The following is a 24,168-nucleotide window of genomic DNA, read 5'->3' on the forward strand; positions in this document are numbered from 1 at the left end:
CTAAGGGCTCTCCCAGCTCTGACCTCCTGGTTCTAAGGGCTCTCCCAACCTCCTGGTTCTAAGGGCCCTCCCAGCTCTGACCTCTGGGTTCTAAGGGCTCTCCCAGCTCTGACCTCCTGGTTCTAAGGGCCCTCCCAGCTCTGACCTCCTGGTTCTAAGGGGCCTCCCCGCTCTGACATCTGGGTTCTAAGGGCCCTCCCAGCTCTGACCTCCTGGGTTCTAAGGGCTCTCCCAGCTCTGACCTCCTGGGTTCTAAGGGCCCTCCCAGCTCTGACCTCCTGGGTTCTAATGTTCAGTGTTCATAGGATCCTAGCTCTGGAACTGGAAAGAAGCTCAGAGGCCATTTAGTCCGATTCATTTTACATATGACGAAGTTGGGACCCTAGAAGTTAGAAGACTTCTTTAAAGTCACATCAGCAGTCAACAATAAAGATGAGATTTGAACTCAAGTCTCCTAATTCCGGGGGCAGCATTTTTCTGCTCCATCCTGCTCTTTGGATCCCCCTCTGAAGGAGCACCTCGCACCTGTAACGACTGTAGCAGTACTTTCTGTATTTCTGTGTATCCCAGAATATTGCATAACCGCACTCTCAGCCCATTCTCCAAACATCCTAGTTATACAATGTGTATCAACATTTAACAAATGAGGAAAGGATGGTCTAAGAAATAAAGATGCTAGCCAATAATAATACAATTTAGTAGCTTCTCAAACCAAATTAATCACTTAATCAACAAGCATTTATGAGGCCCCTGCTGTATGTCGGGCATCGGGCCAGGAGCTGGGAATACAAAGGCAAGCTCCAGGAGACACATTGAGCCAGTTTTCCGAAAAAAAAGCTCTTTTCAGAGCGCCATGATATGTTGAAGATCCAGGGATTTGGGGGAGATGGGTGAGTGTTATTTTACAAATGAGAAAATTAAGACCCAAGGAAGTTAAATTATTTGTCTAGAACCTCTAGAACTCTGTGTATCCCACCCTCCTGCCCCTGACAAATTACAGGAAGGAGGTGGGCACCCTGGGGGCCAGGTGAATGCCCCCTCTGACATCATTCTTCCCCTCCCTGGTGGCCCACACCCGTCTGGGAAAAGAAGCAGTGGGAAAATCAAAAGGCAATGTGACCACTTCCCCGGACCTAAAAACCAAAGAGAAAAGGCAAGATGGAAACAGGCTTCATACTCGCTTTCTCCACTGGAAACACTTGAGTCACTGGAGAGGCTCCCAGACCTCCAGACAGTAGGACAAACAAAGAATTCTTCCTGATTCAGAGCCCGGACTGTGACTCAGAAGTGCACACTCATGCATCACTGGTGGAACTGTGAATTGATCCAACCGTTCAGGAAAGTAATTTGAAATAATGCAAAGAAAGTGACTAAAATGTCTAGACCCTTGGATCTAGAGATCCCTCACCTTCGATCTAGAGATCTCTCTTCCAGGCAGGTATTCCAAGATTGATGATCAAAAGGAAGGCCTCAAATATGCTAAATAATTATAGCAACACTTTTTTGTAGTTAAAAAAAAAAAAAGAGAGCCAGAAACAAAATAGATATCTGTGGCTAAACTGTGATACCTGAATATAATAAAATCGTATTATGTCATAATAAGTGAACACAATGAATACCAAGAGACATGTGAAGACTTAAATGGATTGATACAAAAGCAGAACTTAGAAAACTGTGGTCCTATAGTCCACAACAAGGTCCAACAACACAACAATTAAACTAAATGACATGAAAATAAAATGACCAAGCATGATCCCTAGAGATATGATGAAAAGAATCCTAACTTTAGAGTTAGAGGGTCTGAGTTCAAATGCTGCCTCTTTCTTTTACTTACTACCTATATAATCTTGGGAAAAATCTGCCCTCATCTAAAATGGGGAGTTTGGACTATAAGACCTCTGAGGTCCTTTCTAGCTTTAGGTCTATGAGCCCATGACTTCCTGAAAGTCTGCAGAGGTGGAGAACTATGGGTGTGAGACACGACATATAATGTCTGGCTCTTTTGATATATTGGTTCTTTTTCCTGAACTTGTTTAGGTCTTTGTTTTTTTCAAATAAGGGATGACTCTTTGGGAAGGAGAGGAGGAAGCATACATACATTGGAAAATAGAAGTATATAGAAACTAAAGAGATGGACCAAAATTGAGTGTCTGGGTCACTGAAAATTCTTGGTTTTGTTTTGGTTTGGTTTGGGTTTTTTGTATTGCAAGAACTTTTATTGCAATCCTTTAATTTTTTATTTTAAACTTAAATACAAATAAGAGAAGAAAAAAATTGCCACACACAACAGGACATGAGAGGATTCAAAATATGAAGCAAAAAAATAAAAATTTCCATTTCAAGAAAGACTCTATAATAAATACCACACACTGTGTGCAAAGCTGTCCATCTTTGCTTCTTTGTGAATTTTCTTTTGTACTCTGCTGAACCAGAGAAGAGGGGTCTCCTCATTCTCCATCATTTGGGTCTTCATACAAGGCTTAGATGGCCACGTATTCAAGAAAGGGACTGTTGGTCAGGACTGGATGAATTCTGGGGTCCCTTCTGAAATTTTGTAACCCTAGAACACACAGTAGTGGAGGTTCTAAACCATCTCCAATATCACCTAGTCTGACCGTTTGATTTCACAGAAATCCAGGTGGGAAACCTAATGGGTCTAATGGAGTCTCCCCATAGAAGAAGAAGCATCTTTGGCTTTCTAGGACACCCACAGCAGTGGGTGAAGTGGAAGGAGCAGCTGAACCCCAGTGAGCAAGGGCCCAGCCTGAGTCCTGGGAACAGGTAAGAGCCTCAAAGCTAACAGAAGCCTGCTATGGTCACAGAAGCTGACGGGAGAGCGGGGCTTGAGGGAGATGTGACCACCCATGGAGCCATTTTCCGCTATCAGCTCATCATGGAAGACTGGCAAGTTTCACAGGCAGGCCAGGAACCGGGATGAAAGAGAAGGCTGAAAAATCTTGGCTCCTTATAAAATCGGGGGATGTATGAGTGCTCTCTGCTGTGGGGTATCTAGGGGGAAAAATGTGGCATTAGCACATGTTCTCAACCCCAGCTCACAGGGGGCCTGCCATCTGCTTTCAATCTGGATGCTCCTGTTCTCTGGAGACACTCGGAAGCTGGAGCTTTGTGGGAGCTCGGGCAGAATTCTAGGTGATGGGGGTCTCTGGGAACTGGCATGAGGATGGACTGGCGAACACCCCTAAGTGAGGAGGAATAGGGGATCCTAGATCACAAATTATAGATAAATGAGACCCTAGAGGTTATAAACGCAACCCCTTAACTGTTTTAAATTAGGAAACTGAGGCTTGTAAAGGTAAAGTAACTGGCTCAGGATCAGACAGTAACTGTGATGGAGATTTGAACCCAGGTTTTCCAGACTCCAAAAACAACTGATGGAAACAAGCTACATGATTTGTAGGATCAACTGAGCCGGCTGCCCAGAAGTGACCTTCCTTCGGCTGGAAGAGGGGAAGGCGCCCAGAGACAGGGGTCCAGGACCCTGGGTTCGAACCTGGAGCTACGGACTCACATGTTGGCATCTGTGACGAGTGAGGGGACAGGCCCTGGCCAGCACACCTGGAGGGTTGTGTCTGTCTGGTCCAAGCTGAAGCTAGTCCGGAGGAGAGACTCCACACGTGAAAATCAGAACCTCACAATGTTTAACCTAGAAAACTTACAAGAAAAGCTGACATGACAGCCCATCATCAAGTATTTGAGAATCAGTGAGAGGGCAGAGGTTTTCTGAGCTTCTTCAGGCAGCTTTTAGTCATGTCCAACTCATCATAAACCTATGAGGTTTCCTTGGCAGAGACACACGAGTGGTTTGCCATTTTTTTCCTCCCTCATTCTACAGATGGGGAAACTGAGGCAAACAGGATTAAGTGACTTGTCCAGGGTTATACAGCTAGTAAGTGTTCAAGATCATATTTGAACTCAGGAAGATGAGTATTCCTGACCCCAGGGCTCAATCAATTGTGTTATCTGGCTGATCCTGGAAGAGGAAGAGAGAAAGGAAGGAAAGAGGGAAGGAAGGAAAGGAGGGAGGGAGGAAGCCCTTTAGTATAGTGGAAAGAGCAATGGAATTGGAGTTAGAATTCAGCTTAAGCTCTAGCTTTGCCATAGATTAACTAATATTATGGTAAACAAGACACTTTAGCCTTTATTGTGCTCATTTATAAAATGGGTATATTGCTATTTTTATGAGGATAAATGTAAAGCCTTGCACTTGGGTACAAAAAAAAAATCAGTATCACAGTACAATATAGACAACAATTTGTCTGAGAAAGCTCTGGGAGTTTTAGCTCAATGAGAAGTAATAATGAGGTTTGGCAACTCTAAAAGCTTCCAAAACCAAGGAGATGAGTCACCCCTGTGCTCCCTCCTTATCAGACCTTTCTGGAGGATTGTATTTGGTTCTAAGTGTTGCAGTTAAAAAGGAACGTTTCCAATTTCACAAATGAACTAAGAAAAGGTGACCCAGTTGTTAAAGAGCCTTGAGTCCATGACATGAGGGTCAGTTGGAGGAACTAGACAGTCTTAGCTTGTAAACTCAAGTTTAACCTTCAGAGGGCTATGATGAGCAACTTCTGGGCTGTCATGTTAAAGAGGGATCAGTCTTGTATTCTCCAGCCCCAAAGCCAGAACAAAGGTAAGGAGGAGTTACAAGAACCATTTAAAGCTAGAATCCAGGAGCAATCTCCTAAGAAGTGTGGCCATCCCAATGCAGAAGGTACTTCCTAGAGAGACAGCGACTTCCCCTTTCAAGCAGAGACTGGGTAATCACTGGTTTTGTGTATCCCACTGAGGATTCCTTCTCTGTGTGGGTTGGAGTGGATATTCATATTCTCTGCCTCTCTGGGCATTTGTGAAGAAAGCGCTCTATAAAGTGTCCATCACTAAAGAGAGATGAGCTTTTTGTAGTCACAGAGATATGGAAATAAAGTAGGTCCTGTTGTTGGGTAAATGGCTACACAAATAGTGAAAAGTAAATGTGAGGGAATGCTACTGGGCCAAAAGAAACAATGACTGTGAAGATTATAGAGAAGAACTGATGCTGAGTGAGTCAGAAAAACAATGTACACAATGGCTAAAGCCATGTAAAATGAATTTAATAATTACCACAAAAAAAATAAATTGGTCATTGTATAATTAAAATGGATTATGCTTGGCTCCAAGAAGGGATAAGAGAATTCAGTTTTCTTCCTTCTTTGCAAAGGTGTAAGACTACAGTTGCATAAAATTACATATAATTTCAGATTTGATTACTAAACTACTTTTTTAATTTCTATGTTTTTAAAAATATATTTTGTGATAAGGAATGGCTTTCTAAGTGGAAGAGAAGGGACATACTGGAAAATGAAAATGATGTAAAAACAAGATATCAATAGTTTAAATCTTTTTAATACTTTTTTTTATTTAAAATGCTTTTTTAAAAATATTCAAAAAGGAAGTCAAACTGTTATTGTTAAGGGTGACTGAGACAAGGCAATGGGTCAGAAGAATTCCGCCAATAGTGAAAACAAAGTCTATTTTTAAGTTTCATTTGGGGAGGGAGACATGTTGGGGGGGCAAGGATCATCTGTTTTAGGGTAAAAGTTCCCGCCCTCTCTTCTTCCTTTTGAGGATCTTAAAAATCAGCCCATGATTATTTTCCTAACCTGTCCCCACTTTCCCAGAGAATGATTGCATATTGAAAGGCAAATGGAATGAGGTCAGGAGCACCTCTCCAAACCCCAGATGACTCAGTGGGAGGTGCTGATGCAAGCAGAAGGCAGGCTGCCCAGGCTTTGGGGGAAGATGGGATGGATTCATGAGGAGCTTGACCAAGAATAGAAAAAAGAAACCATTTAGGCAGTTCAGGAAAGCGGGGTCCCCACAGCCGCATGAAGAGAGCCTTTGTGATCAGTGGAACCTGGAAATAAAACAAGAGAGGCTGAATAAGCCTGAAATACCTGATGGCCCCAGAGGGGGCCAGGTAACCCTGCCTGCTGAAACCTTGGGAACGGCTTTAGGGACCAATTCTGGGAGAACTGATCCCTGGAAAGGGGATAACTAGCACCACCTGCTGGAGAAGATCCAAACTGCCGTAAAATAGAGCTGAGGGGAGGGCAATCTGCAAGAAGAATTCCTAATATCTGCCAAGGACAAGGGTGGTGACGGCAAAGCAATAAAGTGGAGACCGAAGAACAGATGCCAGATAAAGAGCAGTGTTGGGGGTAAGGAGGAATAGTGATCTTCCCCATGGCTGCGGCTCTCCCAGGGAATGACAGAAGGTCCACAAATTACCGGATGGAGGTATTTTATGTACCCTCAGAAGTGAAGCCCTTTTGTACCCTTTCACGTGTGAATCAGATTTTCCTAAGTCTTGAGCCTTGTGAACCTGAGTGCTTATAAGAGAAACTGGTGGTCACCCTTAAAATTGTCAGATACCTGATATCCCCAGACTCCACTTCCGGAGATGTGAAAAATCTACAAAATAGGGCCAGGTCTGTCATCAGGAGGAGCCCAAGATACAAGGGTTCTCTACATTTCCTTTCTTCTACATTTTCTGAAGTTGATTCATACAAGTTGTCCCCGTGCCCTTAGAGGTCTCCTTTTTTGCAGTTCTATCACATGTACCTCAGTGCGGGGCTGTTTGTTTAGAAAAGGGCTGGCAGGAGGAGCCATGGCAGAAAGACTCCTTCAGTATCTTCATTCCACTGCTAATCCCTCCATCAACTTAGAAAACTTATTTCATTCTCCTAGCCTTTTCCAACTATTTTTCTAAACTTACTGCTTTACTCTGGAACTTGTCCTCAATCCCGTCTCATTTCCTTCTGCAAACACCGGGAGGATTTGTTTCATTTGCAGCTCCCCCTGCCCTCCACCCCTCCACCATTCCCCTCTGCCTCTTAAGCACACACAGAGCTCACTTAGCTTCTCTTCTCCATCATAGACTCCCAGACTCTCCCAGCTCCAAGCAGTCCCACAGGTCCTCCAGCCCGGAACATCCAATTCTGAATCAAGAGACCCTATGAGATGATCTAATCCAGTGCTCTCGTTCATATTATTCCATTATTGTATTATATTATGTATATTACATTTATATTGAATCACACATGTGGAGGAGCAATTCCTTCTGTGATCTTACCAATAGATCTTCCTGCTGCTTGTCCCCTTGTTGACTAGTTCTCATTGTTTGAAAGTTCTTTCTCCAGATAGTTGAAAACATCCGTTCTGGACCTAGAGGATCTGGTTTAAAATCTGCCTTTATCACTGACAACCTACATCACTTAACCTTCATGGACCAGTCTATAAAATGGGGGGGGTTGGATCAGACAGTCTTAGAGATCCCTTTCAGCACCTTCCAAATCTATGATTTCTCAATCTCAGATTTGAATATTTAGAAGAAAATTGCCTCTTTCTAGCTTGTATCCACTGTTTTTATGTCTGTCTTTTGGGGACAGAAGAACAGGACTTATCCCTTCATCACAAACAAATGAATGGATATCTATTGAGCTCTTACTATGTAAAAGATACTTTGTTAACAATAATACTAGCTAATTTATATAGCTTTGAAAATAATTTACATATGTTACATTTTATATATACATATTTTTTATTTGACCTTCAGAAACAATCCCAAAAGGTAAATATTATTATCATGTCCATTTTACAAATAAGTAAACTTTAGCATGACAAATTAGGTAACTTACCTAGGGTCACATGGCTTAGGGAATGTCTAAAGCAGAATTTTTTTTAAAATAATATTTTTTATTTAAAGTTTAGAGTTTCAAATTCTATCCTACCTTCCTCCACTTCCCTCTCCCTTACATGGCAAGCAATCAGACAGAGGTTACATATGTGCAATATAATTGGTCATTTTGTACAAAAATAAAAGAAATAAAAATAAATAAGACAATAAAAGAAAAATGAACAAAAGAAAGTGATAGATAGCATGCTTCAGTTTGTATTCAATCAATTGTATTCAATCAATTGTATTTTTATAAATTTGACTCTGTTCTCTATATATTTGAGAAGTGAGGCCTTTATCAGAGATACTTCTTGCAAAACATTTTCCCCAGTTTTCTGTAAAGCAGGATTCCAACCCAACTATTCTTACTCCCAGGCAGCTACGCCTGGAATCAGAAAGTACAATGCTAACTGTGTGACCCTGGGCTAGTCACTTCCTCCTGTTTGCCTCAATTTTTGTAAAATGATCTAGAAAAGGAAATAGCAAATTACTCCAATACCTTTGCCAAGAAAACCCCAAAAGCTAGATACAACTGAATAACAAAATAACAAAAAGTTCTAAAAAATGTTTCGTCTTATTTTAATGAAAATAAAATGCCCTATAAACGGTGCTGATTGGGCAGATGGGATGGCTAGGCGAAACGAGCGGCAAATATTAATTTCAGATCTATAACTCGGGTGGGACGGCAGCTCTGTTTTGTTTTTAATTTTGAGAGTACCTAAAGTACTTACATTCCTTCAACTATATAGAAGCAACAGATTTCATGCCAAATAAATGAAAACCATTAGTTAAATGGAGCTAATAGGAGTTAAATAATAATAAATAAATGAAAATAGTTAAAAGGAGCCTCCCAGTACAGTCCCCCAAATTCCCTGGTGAACTCCTCCCAAGCCCGGGCTGACTTCTCTCCAACTTGGCCAACAAACAAGCACTGACCGGCCTTGGTCCATTCTCAAGAGGTCTCATTCCCACCCATCCATCCTTGGGGTCCTGAGGTCTCGCTCCCACCCACTGAATTTGTTCTGAAAAGCTGATTTAAGGATTTCTCCCCCACTTGCTGCTTCTCATTCTGGTGGGTTCTTTTTATAGTTTTGTTTCCGCTTTGTTATTTTAAAATTTTTCATCGATGGGAAGGAGAAGCTTCCGATCTGCCTCCAGCTCCAGGCATAGGAAAGAATGTACAGGGCCGAAGGGGGTTGCCTGTGCCCCCGTTATTCAGGGCCTCTGGGGGGAAACTTGAAACAGTGTCGCTTGGAAGCCGTCATAAAGGCCCAAGACGCCTTCCCCAGGTGCCAGGAGCAGGCGGCTGAGGCGGAATTCCAGGCGGGGCAGGAGACGCAGACTGTTTACACACACGTCCAAGCAGGAAGGCCCCATTTCCATATAAATATCTTCACACTTCATGGAGCCCTTAAAGCACTTTAGGGCCCAGAGATCTGGGGTGGAACAGGCAAAGCCCGCAACACTGGGCTCCTTTGCAGAGGGCAGGTGTGAGATTTCCATGGTGCCAGCCTGGCCCCTGCAGGCCCAGCCTCTGGACCACAGATGAGGGCTCTTAATGGGAAGCAGGTTCCTCCCTCCTACTCCCTGCACACCTCTGATCTCCAGCCATGGGCCTGGCACCAGCCCCGGGGCCTGGAAATGCAGGGGGTCCTGCCCAGCTGCCAAGCACCCTGCCCCCCAGGCTGGGGACAGGGTCCCTCCATCCTCAACTCATGTACCAGGTGCCCCTCTTTGAGAATGTCCACAGAAGGGACCAAAATCAATCACAAGGAAGGCTCAGCTCCTCTGGGTGACAGAAATGCAGATTTTTGGCTCATGGAGAAAAAAAGGAAAAAATCTAGTCCAGTTCAGCTCTCCCCAAACTATCTCCATTCAAGAGCTACACAAGCAGGGACACAGTAGGAAAAGCCCTGAGTTCAATTTGTCCAAAGACAAGGACAGAGAATCATTTCTAATCTGCCCCTTTCTCAGTTCTTAAGTTTTTCAACCCTTCCAAGACTCAGGCTACTCATCTTTTAAATGCCTTTCAATTTCAGTTCAGGGAGTACCTATTATATGTCAGACACTGTACTAGTCACCGGGGCCACAATGATGAGAATAAAACTTTCTACCTTCAGAGAGCTTACATTCTACAGTGATAAGTAAATACAAAGTACATAGAGGTTTTTTTAAATGAATAAAATGGGAAGAAGGATAATACAAATAAACTGGAGCATCAGGAAGAGATTACTGAAAGGGGGAAATACCTGAACTGAATCTGAAGGTCCAGGAAAGAAGGGAGGACATTCCAGGATGAGGGACAATTTTGTGCAAAGTTGGGATGATAATGATCTCATTATTAGGAGACTTCCAGGAATCAGGATTGTGGAGTAAATATTAAATTGCCTAAATCTCCCATATTCACCTCCAAGTAACCATAAAATAGGGCCCCTAGAAGAGTAGAATCAGCAAAAAAGTTAGGGTGAAACAATCTTTGAGCCCAAGAAACTTGGAAGATTGGCCAAAAAAAAAAACAAAAAAAACACTAGAGGAGGCAAGTTCCAGCAAGCCAGTGGCAAGTCCTACTTCAGCAAACTAGTGGTAGATGCTAAGTCCTAAGGGGTGAAGCTGAAAAACACCAACTCCTGGACACCCACCTGCACCATCACCCACCCCCTTCCTCTCTCCATGCTGCAGCAATCTCCAGCAGCCAGACTTAGTCCTGGGAAAACAAAAAAACACCTCAGCAGCCCCAGACCCTGTAAGACAGCACCACAGGACCTGAGCTCAGTGCCTGATAAGCTGCCAGGCTCCCACAACTGCCAGCAGGGCCAGCCATTACCTCTCCCATCCCCTCCATGGAGCACCAGGTACAAGGGTTCCCTGTGGGTCTCAAGGCAACATCAATGTAGACCAGGTAAACATCCAATACCTGCAGCTCCTGGAACAAGAAGGTTGAGACGGTGCCCTTTCTACCTGGGAAGCAGAGCTGAAGTTTAAAAGGAAGGGAAAAAGCCAAAAAAGATGAGTAAGGAACAAAAAACAAGAGAATCTGTCCATTGAAAGTTATTATAGTGACAGGGAAGATAGTCACAAACAAAAGAAGAGGATAACAATGGCAAAATATCTATGGGAAAAGCCCAAAGAAAAATGAGAAATGGCTTCAAGCCCAGAAAGAAAGAACTCATGAAAGAGCTCAAAAAGGAGTTTAAAATCAGATAAGAGAAGTGGGAGAAAAATTACAAAGAGAAATGAGAGTGATGCAAGAGAATTATGAAAAAAGAGGCAATAGCTTAGGGAAAAAAGAAAACAACTGCTTAAAAAGTAGAAATGGCCAAATGGAAAAACAAGTACCAAAGCTAATGAAGACAAACAACTCCTTAAAAATTAGAATTGGGAAAATGGAAGCAAATAATTTTATGAGACATCAAGAATCAGTCAAACAAATACAAAAGAATGGGAAGGGGAAATAAAGGAAAATGTAAAATACCTTATGGGGAAAATGACTACCTGGAAAATAGCAGAAGAAACAAAATCATAATCAAAAAAAGGTCCTGGACGGCATATTTCAAGAAATTATCAAGGAAAACCTCCCTAATGTCCTGGAACCAGAGGGCAAAGTAGCTATCGAAAGAATCCACCAACCACTTCAGGAAAGAGATATAAGTATAATAAATAAAAACCTCAAGAAACATTATAGTTGAATTTCAGAATTATCAGTTCAAAGGAAAAAATACTACAAGTGACCAGGAAAAAAACAATTCAAATATTAGGGATTACCCAGGACTTGGAAGTTGCAACATTAAAAGATCAGAGGTCAAGAAACTTGACATTCCAGAAGGCAAAGGAGCTAGAACTGCCAAGCAAGAATCACTTACCCACCAAAATTAAGCATGATGTGTACAAAAATGTTTGTGGCAGCCTTTTTGTAGTGGCAAGGAACTGGAAACTGAGTGGATGTCCATCAATTGGAGAATGGCTGAAAATTATGGCATATGAATGTTATGGAATATTATTCTGTAAGAAACGACCAACAGGATGATTGCAGAGAGGCCTGGAGAGACTTACATGAACTGATGCTAAGTAAAATGAGCAGAACCAGGAGATCATTATACATGGCAACAACAAGATTATATGACGACCAATTCGATAGACGTGGCCCTCTTCAACAATGAGATGATTCAGACCAGTTCCAATGGTCTTGTGATGGAGTGAGCCATCTGCACCTAGAGAGAGGACTGTGGGAACTGAGTGTGAACCATAACATAACATTTTCACTCTTTTTTTGTGGTTTGCTTGCATTTTGTTTTCTTTCTCATTTTTTTTTCCTTTTTGATTTGATTTTTCTTGTGCAGCAAGATAACCGTATAAATATGTGTGCATATGATGGATTTAACATATATTGTTTAACATATATTGAATTACTTTCTATCTAGGGGAAGGAGTGGAAGGAAGGAGCGAAAATTGGAACACAAGGTTTTGCAAGAGTTAATATTAAAAACTTAATTAGCCATGCATGTCTTTTGAAAATTAAAAAGCTTTAATAATTTTTTAAAAAAAGAACTACTACTAATGGAAAGATCCTGGCACCCAGCACTCCAGCCCCTAAGCAATACTTTCTGCCACATCATGCCCTCCCCATAGAGCCTAATCAGTGAGTGTCTCCAAGACAGAGATAGCTTTTGTCAAACACTGATTAGCTGCTGCCAGCAGAGCCCTGGTGCCTCTGTAATGTAGGGAATTCAGCCAGACTCTGTCCTTGGTGAACCCCCTTTCTCTGTTTTTGTTGCAAAAACTTATTAGGTGTATAATTTTAGGTAAGTTACTTTGCCTGATAACTTTAAAGTAGTTTGAAAATACCAAAAGTAATAAAATCAATGATTTTTATAGGTGATAACATGGAAATGCAATTTATGTCATCTGAAATTTATTGTTTGTGCTTTTGTTGTATTTTTAAATTGTATAGTATTTCTAAAACCACATTATGAAATTTGTGAGACTATTGTAAAACAGAAATACAGTTAGACAAAAGTCCCCTTTTAATTTGATGCTTACATATGAATTGGGCTTTTAAACGAATGTAATAAAAATTGGATATTTGAAAAATAAAATAAAATAATCGTAAACAATATAAAATATTTAGAAGTCTAACTGCCAAAACAAATGCAGGAACTATATGAACACAATTACAAAATACTTTTTCACACAAATAAAATAAGATTTAGACAATTAGAAAAATATCAATTGCTTGTGGGTAGGCTGAATTGACATAATAAAAGTGCCAATTCTGCCTAAACTAATTTATTTATTCAGTGTCATACCCAGCCAAACTTCAGAAATCATTTGATAGAACTAGAAAAATAACAAAATTTATTTGGAAGAACAAAAGATCAAGAATATCAAAGGAATTAATGAAGTAAAATACAAAGGAAGGTGGCCTAGCAATACCAGATTTCAAACTAGATTATAAAGCAGTAATCATTAAAACTATCTGGAACTAAGAAACAGAATGGCCAATCAGGGGGATGAATTAGGTATACTAGATAGCAGTCAATGACCACAATTATTTGTTGGTTTTAATAAACACAAAGACCTCAGTTTTGGGGATAAGAACTCAGTATTTGACAAAAACTGCTGGGAAAACTGGAAAACAACAGGACACAAATTAGGGAATAGACTAACATCTCACATCATATACCAAGGTAATGTCAAAATAAACACATGATTTGGGCCAGGCCTTCTTAAACGTTTTCCACATGAGGCCCCTTTTTACTTGAGAAATTTTTATGTGACCCTGAGTATATAGTCATATAAAGTTTACAAATCAAACATTTACTTTTAATGAATCATAACTCTGCAAACCCCACATTCAGTTAAAACTCTATATGAGGTCATGAACCACAGTTTAAGAAGCTGGGACTTAGGCATAAAAGGTGACATCATAAGCAAATTAGAAAAGCAAGTAATAGTCTACCTGTCATATTTATGTGGAAGGGAAGAATTTGTGACCACACAAGAGATAGAGAGCAATATAAAATGCAAAATAGATAACTTGGTTATAATAAATTTTAAAATTCTTGTACAAACAAAGCCAATGCAAGCACGATTAGAAAAAAAACAGAAAGCTGGCAAATCATCTTTAGAGCAAGTGTCGCCGATAAAGGCCTCATTTCTCAAATATACAGAGAATTGAGTCATATTTATAAAGTGCAAGTCATACCTCATATGGTCAAAGAATATGAATAAAGAATTTTTAGACCAAAAAATCAAATCTATCAATAGACATATAAAGGGAATGAAGCAGCACATGAAATATAAGATATACATAAAGAAGTACTCCAAATCACTTCTGATTAGAGAAATGCAAATTAAAATAACCCTGGGATACTACCTTACACTTATAATGGTTAATGTGACAAAAAGGAAAATGACAAATATTGGAGATGATGTAGAAAAACTGAGATACTAATGTGCTGCTGGTGAAGTTGTGAACTAATCTGGTAATTCTGGAGAGGAACTTGGAACTATGGCACAAAACTATAAAAAGGCACACACTTTGATCCAGCAGTGTCATTACTGAGTATATCCCAAATGAATCATAAAAAGGGCAAAATTGCACATGTGCAAAAATACTCATAGCAGCTCTTTTTGTGGTGGCAAAATATTGGAAATTGAGAAGAAGCCCATCAATGAGGGAATGGCTGAACAAGCTGTGATATATGAATGTAATGGAATACCACCATACAATAAGAAGTAATAAACAGGCAGGTTTCAGAAAAACCTGAACAGACTTGCACAAATTGATTCAAAGTGAAATGACCAGAACCAGGAAAACATTGCATACAGCACCAGCAATATTGATCAACTATGAATGACTCAGCTCTTCTCAGCAGCACAATAATCCAAGACAAATACAAAGGACTCACAAAGGAAAATGCTGTCCAAATCTATATAAATAACTGAAACATTCTGAATACAGACAGAAGTATTTTTTCACTTTATTATTTTCCACAGTTTTTTCTTCTGATCTATTTCTTCTTTTACAACTGTGACTAAAATGGAAATATGTTTTTACATGATGGAACATGTATAACCTATATCAAATTGCCTACCATTTCTAAAGAGAGGAAAGGGAGAAAAGGAGGGAAACATTTGGAACTCAGTATCATGTAAAAAATAAATAATAAAAAAATTTTTGACATGTAATTGGGAGAAAAAAAATACCATTAAAAAAGAAAAATAATAATTTAATTATGTACCAATAGGGTTGATGGGAGGGAAAAAAAAAACAACAAAACAGTGGGTATAACAGACCAAGTCTTAAATGTAAGCATAGGGCTGTGTGCACTGATAAATGTTTAACAATCAGTTTGTCAGAGAGGGAAAGTGTGTATGACAGTTCTAAGTTAAATCTGTTCTTATCATTTTCCCCATTGATTTCTTAAGTCTAGATAATCAGCAAAACAATTTATCAAACCCTGATTTCTATCATTTTCCACTTTCTGAGGCATAAATATTAACACTGAAAATTTAACAATTGATTCTCTTGAGCCATTTTAAGCTGACCCCAGTATACCCTTGAGTATAGGCCATTATTATGAAAAATGGCTTTCTGGAGTGGACAAGCCACATATCTGAGAAGCTCTATGATTGTTTTTATGTAATCCATGTTCCTAAACTAGAGAAACTATGCCATTACAGAATTGGAAGGAGGAAGGACTGGATCTCAGTGGAAAAGAATCCCAGATTGGGATTCAAGAGACCTGGATTTGAATCTCAGATCTGCCACTAACTTGTTGAGTTGATGCTTTTAATTGATATTTTGTTTTTACATTACAAACATTTACAGATAACTCTCTTCTTGTGAGAGGTCTCTTGTTACAAAATAAAACGGATAGATAAAACTAATCAGAAAGTTCAGTTTTTCATCAGTAACATCCTCCTACTTCTTTCTTAAAAAACAAAAAATCACAGAGTTCTGTTTTTTCTTTCCTACCCACCATCTAGGGTTCTTCCTGAGGAGCTGAAGATTGTTTGACCAATGATAAATCTGAAGAGCTCCAACCACTATACTTCCTGCTATAATTATCAATGACTATCAATTTGTTAGCCAGACTGTTTTTAGAAATTTGGAAAAGGAAATGGAAACCACTCCAGTATCTTTGCCAAGAAAACCCCAAATGGGATCACAAAGAGTCAGACATTACTGAAAGCAACTAACCAACAATAACAAAGTTTTTAGAAATGTCTAATTACTAAGATAAAATAGCAAGGATGGCAGGCACAAAAATCCCCCCCAAAGACAGCTAGGTGGTGCCAAAAAGAAGAAGAAGAAGAAGAAGAAGAAGAAGAAGAAGAAGAAGAAGAAGAAGAAGAAGAAGAAGAAGAAGAAGAAGAAGAAGAAGAAGAAGAAGAAGAAGAAGAAGAAGAAGAAGAACAAGAACAAGAACAAGAAGAAGAAGAACAAGAACAAGAAGAAGAAGAAGAAGAAGAACAAGAAGAAGAAGAAGAAGAACAAGAAGAAGAAGAACAAGAACAAGAAGAAGAAGAACAAGAACAAGAAGAAGAAGAAGAAGAACAAGAAGAAGAAGAACAAGAACAAGAAGAAGAAGAACAAGAACAACAAGAACAAGAACAACAAGAAGAACAAGAACAAGAAGAAGAACAAGAAGAAGAAGAAGAAGAAGAAAAACAAGAACAAGAAGAAGAAGAAGAAGAAGAACAAGAACAAGAAGAAGAACAAGAACAAGAACAAGAAGAAAAAGAAGGAAGAGGAGGAGGAGGAGCAGGAGAAGGAGAAGGAGAAGGAGAAGTTGGGGGGAGAAAGTCTTTGACACACTTTCCTGCAAGTAGTAAAACTGGGTTCGAGTTTAGAGAAGACTTGTGGCAAAGGGTAACATAGCTTTTAGAAGTTCCTTTAATGGATACTTCCATACGTTTCCCTCCGGTTTGAAGAGGTTTGCGGGCTGTTTGGGGATTTTGTATCTATGGTTTTCTGCTGTGGCTTTTGAATCTTTGTCCAGTCTGTCCATGACTTCTCCAGCAAACTGTTACCAGTTGTTCTGCAGGTGCTATTAGGACGCTGCTGAGATGATGAGAAGGTAAAATTCTTTTGGACCCTTTAAAGTTCACCAGGTTTTCTATGGACTAGAAGAAAGGGGACAGGAACCTAAGGTTAAAGCCAAGATATTCTCCTTCCCAGCCCTCCTTTCCAAGCAAGTTTGAAGATGTCTGCTGAAGATGGAAGCCATTCACTATCTCTCAAGGCACTCTTTTAAAAAATAGATTTTTCAATTAACAATTACTTATTTGCTCTACTTTCCACCCTATTCTTCCCAATTAAAAAAAAAGGGATAGGAAAAGAAAAAACAATATCCTTGTAACACATATGTGTTCTCAAGAAAATACATTCCATTATTATTCTATGGGAAATGATACACAGGATGTTTTTAGAAAAAAATCTGTGAAGTCCCCCATGAAGTCAACCAAAGTGAAATGTACTGTATACAAAATAATAGCAATGAGCTGGGATGATCAGCTGTGAATGACTTTGCTATTCTCAGCAATACAATGATCCACAACTATTCTGGAGGATTTATGATGAAAAATCTTAATCCATACCCAGAGAAAGAATTGATTCTTTCTGAATACAGAATAAAACATATTTTCTTCTTTATTTTTCTTGAAGGATTTTTCCTGAAGTCATAAAAACATGACTTTTATGGACATGTTTTACATAACTTCACATATGCTTTCTTAATGGGGGTGTGGGTAGAGATAAGGAAGAGAATATGGAAGTCAAAATTTAAAAAACAAAAATAAAAAAAGATTTAAATGTAATTAGGGAAAATAAAAATGCAAAAAAAATTTCCATGTTGAATCCATACCAATCTTTCTCTTATGTCCATCAGCTCTCTGTCAGCAGGTGAGAAGCAGGTTTAAGCATCAATCTGTTGGACTCATGGCTAATCATAACATTGATCAGAGTTCTTAAGACTTTTCAAAGTTCTTTGTCTTTACACTTTCATTGTACGTATTTTTCTCTTAGATCATCTTATTTCACTCATCCATCCATTGACTGACATTTCTTCAAGGATATCACTGGTTAGGGAACCTCAGGGTTCAAGCCTTTAAAAATCATCTGACTAAATCCCACTTCTACTTAGGCTCAGTCATCTTGGTGATCTGGGGCAAATTGCTGCCCTCTCCAAATCTCAAGTTTCCTCACCCATGAAATGGGCAGATCGGATGAGATGAATTTTAAGCTCCTCTTCTGTTCTACATGCTTGAGCCCATAATTTGGGGGCTGTAGTCAAGCCCTTTCAACAGAAGGTTCCTATTCCTTTTTTGGACATGCATTCAGGAGCCTCTGGATCAGCCCTTACTTATATCCCTGGCACTCCACTTTAAAGTCATTTCCTGTTCTGCCCAGAGTGGAGATGGAGACTTTTTTTTTTTACATTTGTAAACTTCAACACTGCTCTTCTATTGCCTTCAGTCTCTTTTCCAGAATGAATCACTCAATTCCTTTCACCTTTTCTCAAAGCCCTCATTTCTAGCCCTCTAGTCATTTTCACTTCCTTTCTCTGGACCCTCTCCAACTTCTATATATCTCCCTAAAGAACCACGAGGGGACAAAATAAAGAAAGTCCCTCCACAAATGCTGGCTGGCACCTTCTCTAGCTTAGACAGCTGCCTAGAGCCCAAAGGGGTGGAATGACCTTGTTCACATAGCCCATATATCTCCAACTCAACTTTTCCTTGCTTTAAAATCAGCCCTCTATCCGCCTTTGATATGAATGAAGGAGACAATCCTGAAACAGAAAATCTGATTTCAAGTCCAATGTTTTATTCCACTACACAAAGCTCAACTAGACTATCTCTAGATGGAAAGTATCATATTATAATGAGAAGGGTATTGGGATTGAAGTCCAGAGATTTGCAGCGCGCCAAGTTGAATAACATGAAATATTGCTTGAAAAAATTGTAAAATTTTTATTTGGGTTGAAATTTTAATTTTATAAATATAAGATGAGGGAAACACATCCATGTAGCACTTTGTTTGAAAGAGATATAGGGGTTGTAATGGCTGAAAAACTGTTATTAAATATGTAGTAACTCCCTCCAGGGTACCCCCCATTCAAATTCAAATCTTGGGGAGATAACAAAGGTTCAAGATATTCTGCAGTTCAGACTTCACAAAACTTTGGCTCTAGCCTCAGATACTTAACACTTCCTACTGTGTTAACCCCAACTGCCTCAGCAAAAAAAGAAAAGAAAAAAAAGGAAATGATGGGGAGCCACTGCAGTTGATTGAGTAGGGGAGTGACAAGATCTAAACTGAACTTTATGAACAGCTGAGTGGAGAATGAGCAGAGACACGTCAAAGAGACTTATCAATAATTACCTTAGTGAGAATGATTGTGGCCCCCAGAATAACTAATCCCTTCAGCCAAGAGGATGAAGAAACTTCTTCAAATCTCCTCAATGAGCAACAGAGTAGAAATACTTCTTTACAACGCTTTCAGGCTGCAAAGGGACCTCTCCAGATCTGTGCCCTTTACAATCTATGAATAAGCAAATCCCACTCAAAGTTTTGCCCCATTATGAAATGGAAAATAGATCCACTCAAAACACAAAAGGGTTATTAATATCTCATTGTCTCTTTTCTAGGCAGTCAGCAAGCATTTATTAAATGCTTGTAATGTGTCAGGCTTTGTACTAAGTTTGCAAAAAGCAGCAAAAAATAGTCTGTCCTTGAGGAGTTTATAATCTAATGGAGAAGAGAGATGGAAACAATTATTAACAAACAAGGTATATACAGGGTAAACGAGGTAATCTCAGAGGGAAAGCTCTAACATTAAGGGGGACTAGGAAAGGATACTTCTGTTTCTATTTTGCAAACACGTTTTCTGAGAAGACCCTTGACCAACCCCTGCCCACACCAAAAGTAATAGAATAATGCTATGTAGCTAGCTCCCTCAGGCAGATCTTGACTGACTGAAAGGATCTTGGGAGTTGAGATTCTTCCCTGGTTAGGAAGCTAAAATCAACCCGAAGACAGAAGGCTAAATGAAGGTTTTTCATGTTTTTATGAGTTTTGAAGGAGTCTCAGCAAAGAAGGAGAGGGAAAGGGAAAAGTGGGCCATGGTCTCTTAGCAGCCTCTGTGACATCACAGGGCACAGACGTGAGAAATGACCTTTATTTTATTTTTTTAAAGTCAGTTGGAGTTGGATGATTTGCTTAGGGTCATATAGCTGGTAAATATTAAGTGTTTGAGGCTGCATTTGAACTCAGGTCCTCCTGATTTCAGGGCTGGTGCTCTATCCACTGAGCCACCTAGCCACCCCTTTAATTTTCTTAAATGTGGGTATTCTATCAAAGGATACATTTGCAAGATTTAACATTATTTCTCATAGTCCATCTGTGATCTATCCCATCTTTAGGCTGCGGGATGACTGGAGGTCACACTGGAGAGGGAGACTTTTCCCAACATAGGGCAGGAGCTCACCTCCTCCCACTCCCCCCCACTCAATTGTTAGAGTTTTGCTCTGTAATTAGGGACATAAGCAATATATTATTTAGGTAGTTTTAATTGATCCTGAAGATGATGGGGATTTATTAAATGAGTGGGTGATATTATCAGATCTGAACCTGAGGAAGATAACTGAAAATGGATTGATCAAATGGCCAATAAATCATTTATATTTACCCCTTCCAAGTGCAGTACCGGATGAACATTTTTTAAAAATCTGCCTTACAGACAAAAGCCTAAAAGTAACCAGATGTAATAATACATAACGCCCCTGGACCTCAGTCTTCAAGTCTATAAAATATTGACATACTTACATTTCAAAAGGAAGTTTGAGGAGAGTGATTTGAAAAGCTCCAAGTTCTGTAAAAGTATAGATTTTTCTCACTCTTTGAAGAGGTAGGGCAAGAACCCTAATTTGCGATTCAACCTGTGTTCTTGAGCTGACTATCTAAAGGCTATAGGCTTTATTTTCCCAATCTAAAAAAAAAAAAAAAAAAAAAAAAAAAAAATGAGATGACCTTTAAGTGCTCTTCCAGTTTTAGGTCTAAAAGCCCAGTGTTTTAGGGGTTCAAGATCATTTCTAGTTCTCATGCTGTGATTCTGAGATCGGGGCCCTTGAAGGAAGGGAACTTTCCTTCGGCCTCCTGTGTTCTGATCTAACCCATTCATGGTATATGAAATTACTCACCCTAGTCAAGAAAGGAAGTGGCTGTTTGTAAGATGGGCTATTGTGACTCAGTTTACCCATCAGTCACCCCCTGTCTTAGAATTCCCAGGGAGTTCCATAAAGTTCCTTTGGCTCTCCCAATGTCCTGAAACATTCTTGTAGCCCCAAAGACCAGAGCCCAGAGTGAAGTTATGAAGGTAAAAAAAAATTATAAAAGGTGGAATTGAGAAAGGTTAAAAACTGTCTGCAGCTCTAAGGGTCCCTCCCCCCCACCTCACATTCCCCTCCCCCCATTGAAAGTCAGACAAACTCAGATGGTCGTTTCCTCTTCCACGGTGAATATACTTTCCTTTATGGATCTGCCCAAAGGGAATGGCAGTGGAGATGGAGGGCACTGAGGGGAGGGCAGGGGGTTCACAGGGGCCCAGCAAGGAAGGGGAAAAAGAAGAAAATCCAACCCAGGGAGAAATATTTTATGGGCAGTCTTAAATCTCCCTCACACAATGAATCAGGCAGTGCTCCCACTAACAAGGACGACTCCAGAAAGTCTAGTGAAAAGAAGTCAATGGAGACTCTGAGAAATATGATAAACTGGGTCCAAAATGCACAAAAAGAGCCTTTCTTAAGGGCAAAGTAAAAAGAAAGAAAACATACCACACATGGTCAAGTCTGAAAAATGGAATACTTTTCTGCGGCTCTCAGTGGAAAGCACCTTTCAAAGGGAGACGGCAGGCCAAGGGGAAACAGAGCTGGAGCTAGAGCCAGGAGCCCTGGATTCAAATCCTGCCTCTGATATTTACTGGCTGTGGAATCGGGGACCCAACCCTCCTGGTCTGGGTGCCAGAAAAAAAAGGTGGGGTGGGACTAGACTATCTCAAAAGTCTTTCCCTGCTCTCTTCAACAATGAGATGAACCAAATCAGCTCCAACAGAGCAGTAATGAACTGAACCAGTTACACCCAGCGAAAGAACTCTGGGAGATGACTATGAACCATTACATAGAATTCCCAGTTCCTCTGTTTTTGTCCGCCTGCATTTTTTACTTCCTTCACAGGCTAATTGTACACTGTTTCAAAGTCCGATTCTTTTTGTACAGCAAAATAACTTTGGACATGTATACATAGATTGTATTTAACTTATACTTTAACATATTTAACATGTATTGGTCAACCTGCCATCTGGGGAGGGAGGGGAAAAGTCGGAACAAAAGGTTTTGCAATCGTCATTGCTGAAAAATTACCTATGCATATATCTTGTAAATAAAAGGCTATAATAAAAAAAAAAAGTCTTTCCCTGTTCAAGTCCACTAGAATTTATTAGTAAGCCACCTACTATGTGCCTACTATAAGCCACTACTAAGGATACAATGACAAAACTGAGACAATCCCAGCCCTCAAAAAGCTTCTGATCTATTGGGTGAAAACAAATGGCCAGAGGTGGGAAAATGCAAAATATAAGGAAAAGGAATGGACCGAGATTTCAATAATGAAGGAATTCTGAGGGAAGGAAATCACTCTGTCAAGTCTGGTGGACAGTCAATCAATCCTTGGATGACTTGCTACTTATTGATTACCTTCAGTATGCAGTCTCTGTGTTAAATGCTGGGGTTATAAAGAAAGGCAAAAGCCAGTTCCTGCTCCTGAGGAGCTTAGAGTCTAAAAGGAGAGACGGCATGCAAACAACTGGGAACAAGCGAGCTCTATGGAGGCATTCGATCTGCAACTTGCCTGGAGCACTGACTCCCTCAGGGTCACACAGTTAGTATATGTCAGACGCAGGATTTGAATGCATGTCTTCCTGGTTGTAAGGCCATCTTTATATCTATTTATTAGGGGAGGAAGGAAGGAAGGAAGGAAGGAAGGAAGGAAGGAAGGAAGGAAGGAAGGAAGGAAGGAAGGAAGGAAGGAAGGAAGGAAGGAAGGAAGGAAGGAAGGAAGGAAGGAAGGAAGGAAGGAAGGAAGGAAGGAAGGAAGGAAGGAAGGAAGGAAGGAAGGAAGGAAGGAAGGAAGGAAGGAAGGAAGGAAGGAAGGAAGGAAGGAAGGAAGGAAGGAAGGAAACAAGTGCTTGTACTTTTTTATCCTAATGTCACATAACTCGTATATGTCAGTGATGGAGCTCAGCCCGTCTTCCTTCCTCTGGCAGTGGGCAGCCCTCCATCGCCCACAGCACCTCCCAGACCTTCAGAGAACTCTGCACAAGATCCTGGGTTGGACTGAAGTCACTGAAAGGACAAACAGTCTTTGGCCAGCTGGATGGCCTTGGATTAGTCCTTTTACAATGTCCCAGTCATGGTTTCCCCGTCTCTACAACAAAAGGGTTGGACCAGATTCTAGTGGGCGGGTACTCCCAGTCCTAACACTGTTTTTGGTCTGCTCCAACCCTGACATTCAATGTGCTCACATGGTATTATTTCAGGTCTCCCCTGGCTCTGATGTTCTATTATTGACACCCAGAATGCACTGGGTCCCGGGATCACGAAAACACTTTTTCCTGAGTGGGATCTGCAGCGATCAGGGGCTGAAGTTCTCAAATTTTGATTTTCTGTTTCTCTTTGGAGACAATAACAACAACTACTACAAAGGCATCCCACTTTCCATGGCTTACTGACCACAGAGTCTGAGCCCTTGCTATAACGCAAGACTTACGGATTATCTGGCAGTAAAATGCATCCATTTAGAAAAGGTTATTTTAAAGCTCCCTTCATTTCATGCCCCACCCTTAGCTGCTCCCTAAGGAAGGGCCTAGATTGCCTCCTCGTCTCAGTTTTGACCAGTGTTCCTAAGTTCAGTTGTCTTCTCCCACACTTTCCAAAAATATCATTGCCACAGTCTCGGTACTTTCCAAAAGGAGCGATTTCCATAAGTTACCATATGTGAGGGAAAAGTCTCCTAACCACAGCCCTCCCCACCCCAAAGCCTCCTCCACTGGGTACCTATGAAAAAGGTTGAGAATCCTTCAGCCCTGGCCGGCAAATTCCCTCCTGCATGTCTCTTTGGCAAGGCGACAGGCCCGGTAACACAAGGGGCAGTGAATGGCTCTCCCCCATGGGTCCATCCCACCATGTCAAGTGGTGACCCAGGAATGATGTAGGAGGTTTCCGGCCTCCCTGCACCCCAGCCCCGAGCAGCAAGGTAAACAAGGCAGGAATGTCTCACCTTCCCCAGGAGCGGCCAGTCCCAAGCAGGGCCATTAATCTTGAGGGGAGAGGGAGAAGGAATGTAAGAGTCAGCAGCCATCTGGAGAGCTGAGGGA

The 24,168-nt window shown here is 40.5% G+C and overlaps 1 long non-coding RNA gene across 1 annotated transcript; it reads right to left on the reverse strand.

Annotated features, from left to right (window-relative positions):
- Positions 1–5,740: 5,740 nt before the first annotated feature.
- LOC141559979 (uncharacterized) lies at positions 5,741–23,896 on the reverse strand. The gene is made up of 3 exons (XR_012487596.1): positions 23,849–23,896; positions 20,565–20,727; positions 5,741–5,911 (listed from the first exon to the last, which is right to left on the reverse strand). It is a non-coding gene; the product is annotated as an uncharacterized LOC141559979 (long non-coding RNA).
- Positions 23,897–24,168: the final 272 nt, after the last annotated feature.

The sequence above is a fragment of the Sminthopsis crassicaudata genome, chromosome 3 (assembly GCF_048593235.1).
Source record: "Sminthopsis crassicaudata isolate SCR6 chromosome 3, ASM4859323v1, whole genome shotgun sequence".
Classification (NCBI taxonomy): Eukaryota; Metazoa; Chordata; class Mammalia; order Dasyuromorphia; family Dasyuridae; genus Sminthopsis; species Sminthopsis crassicaudata.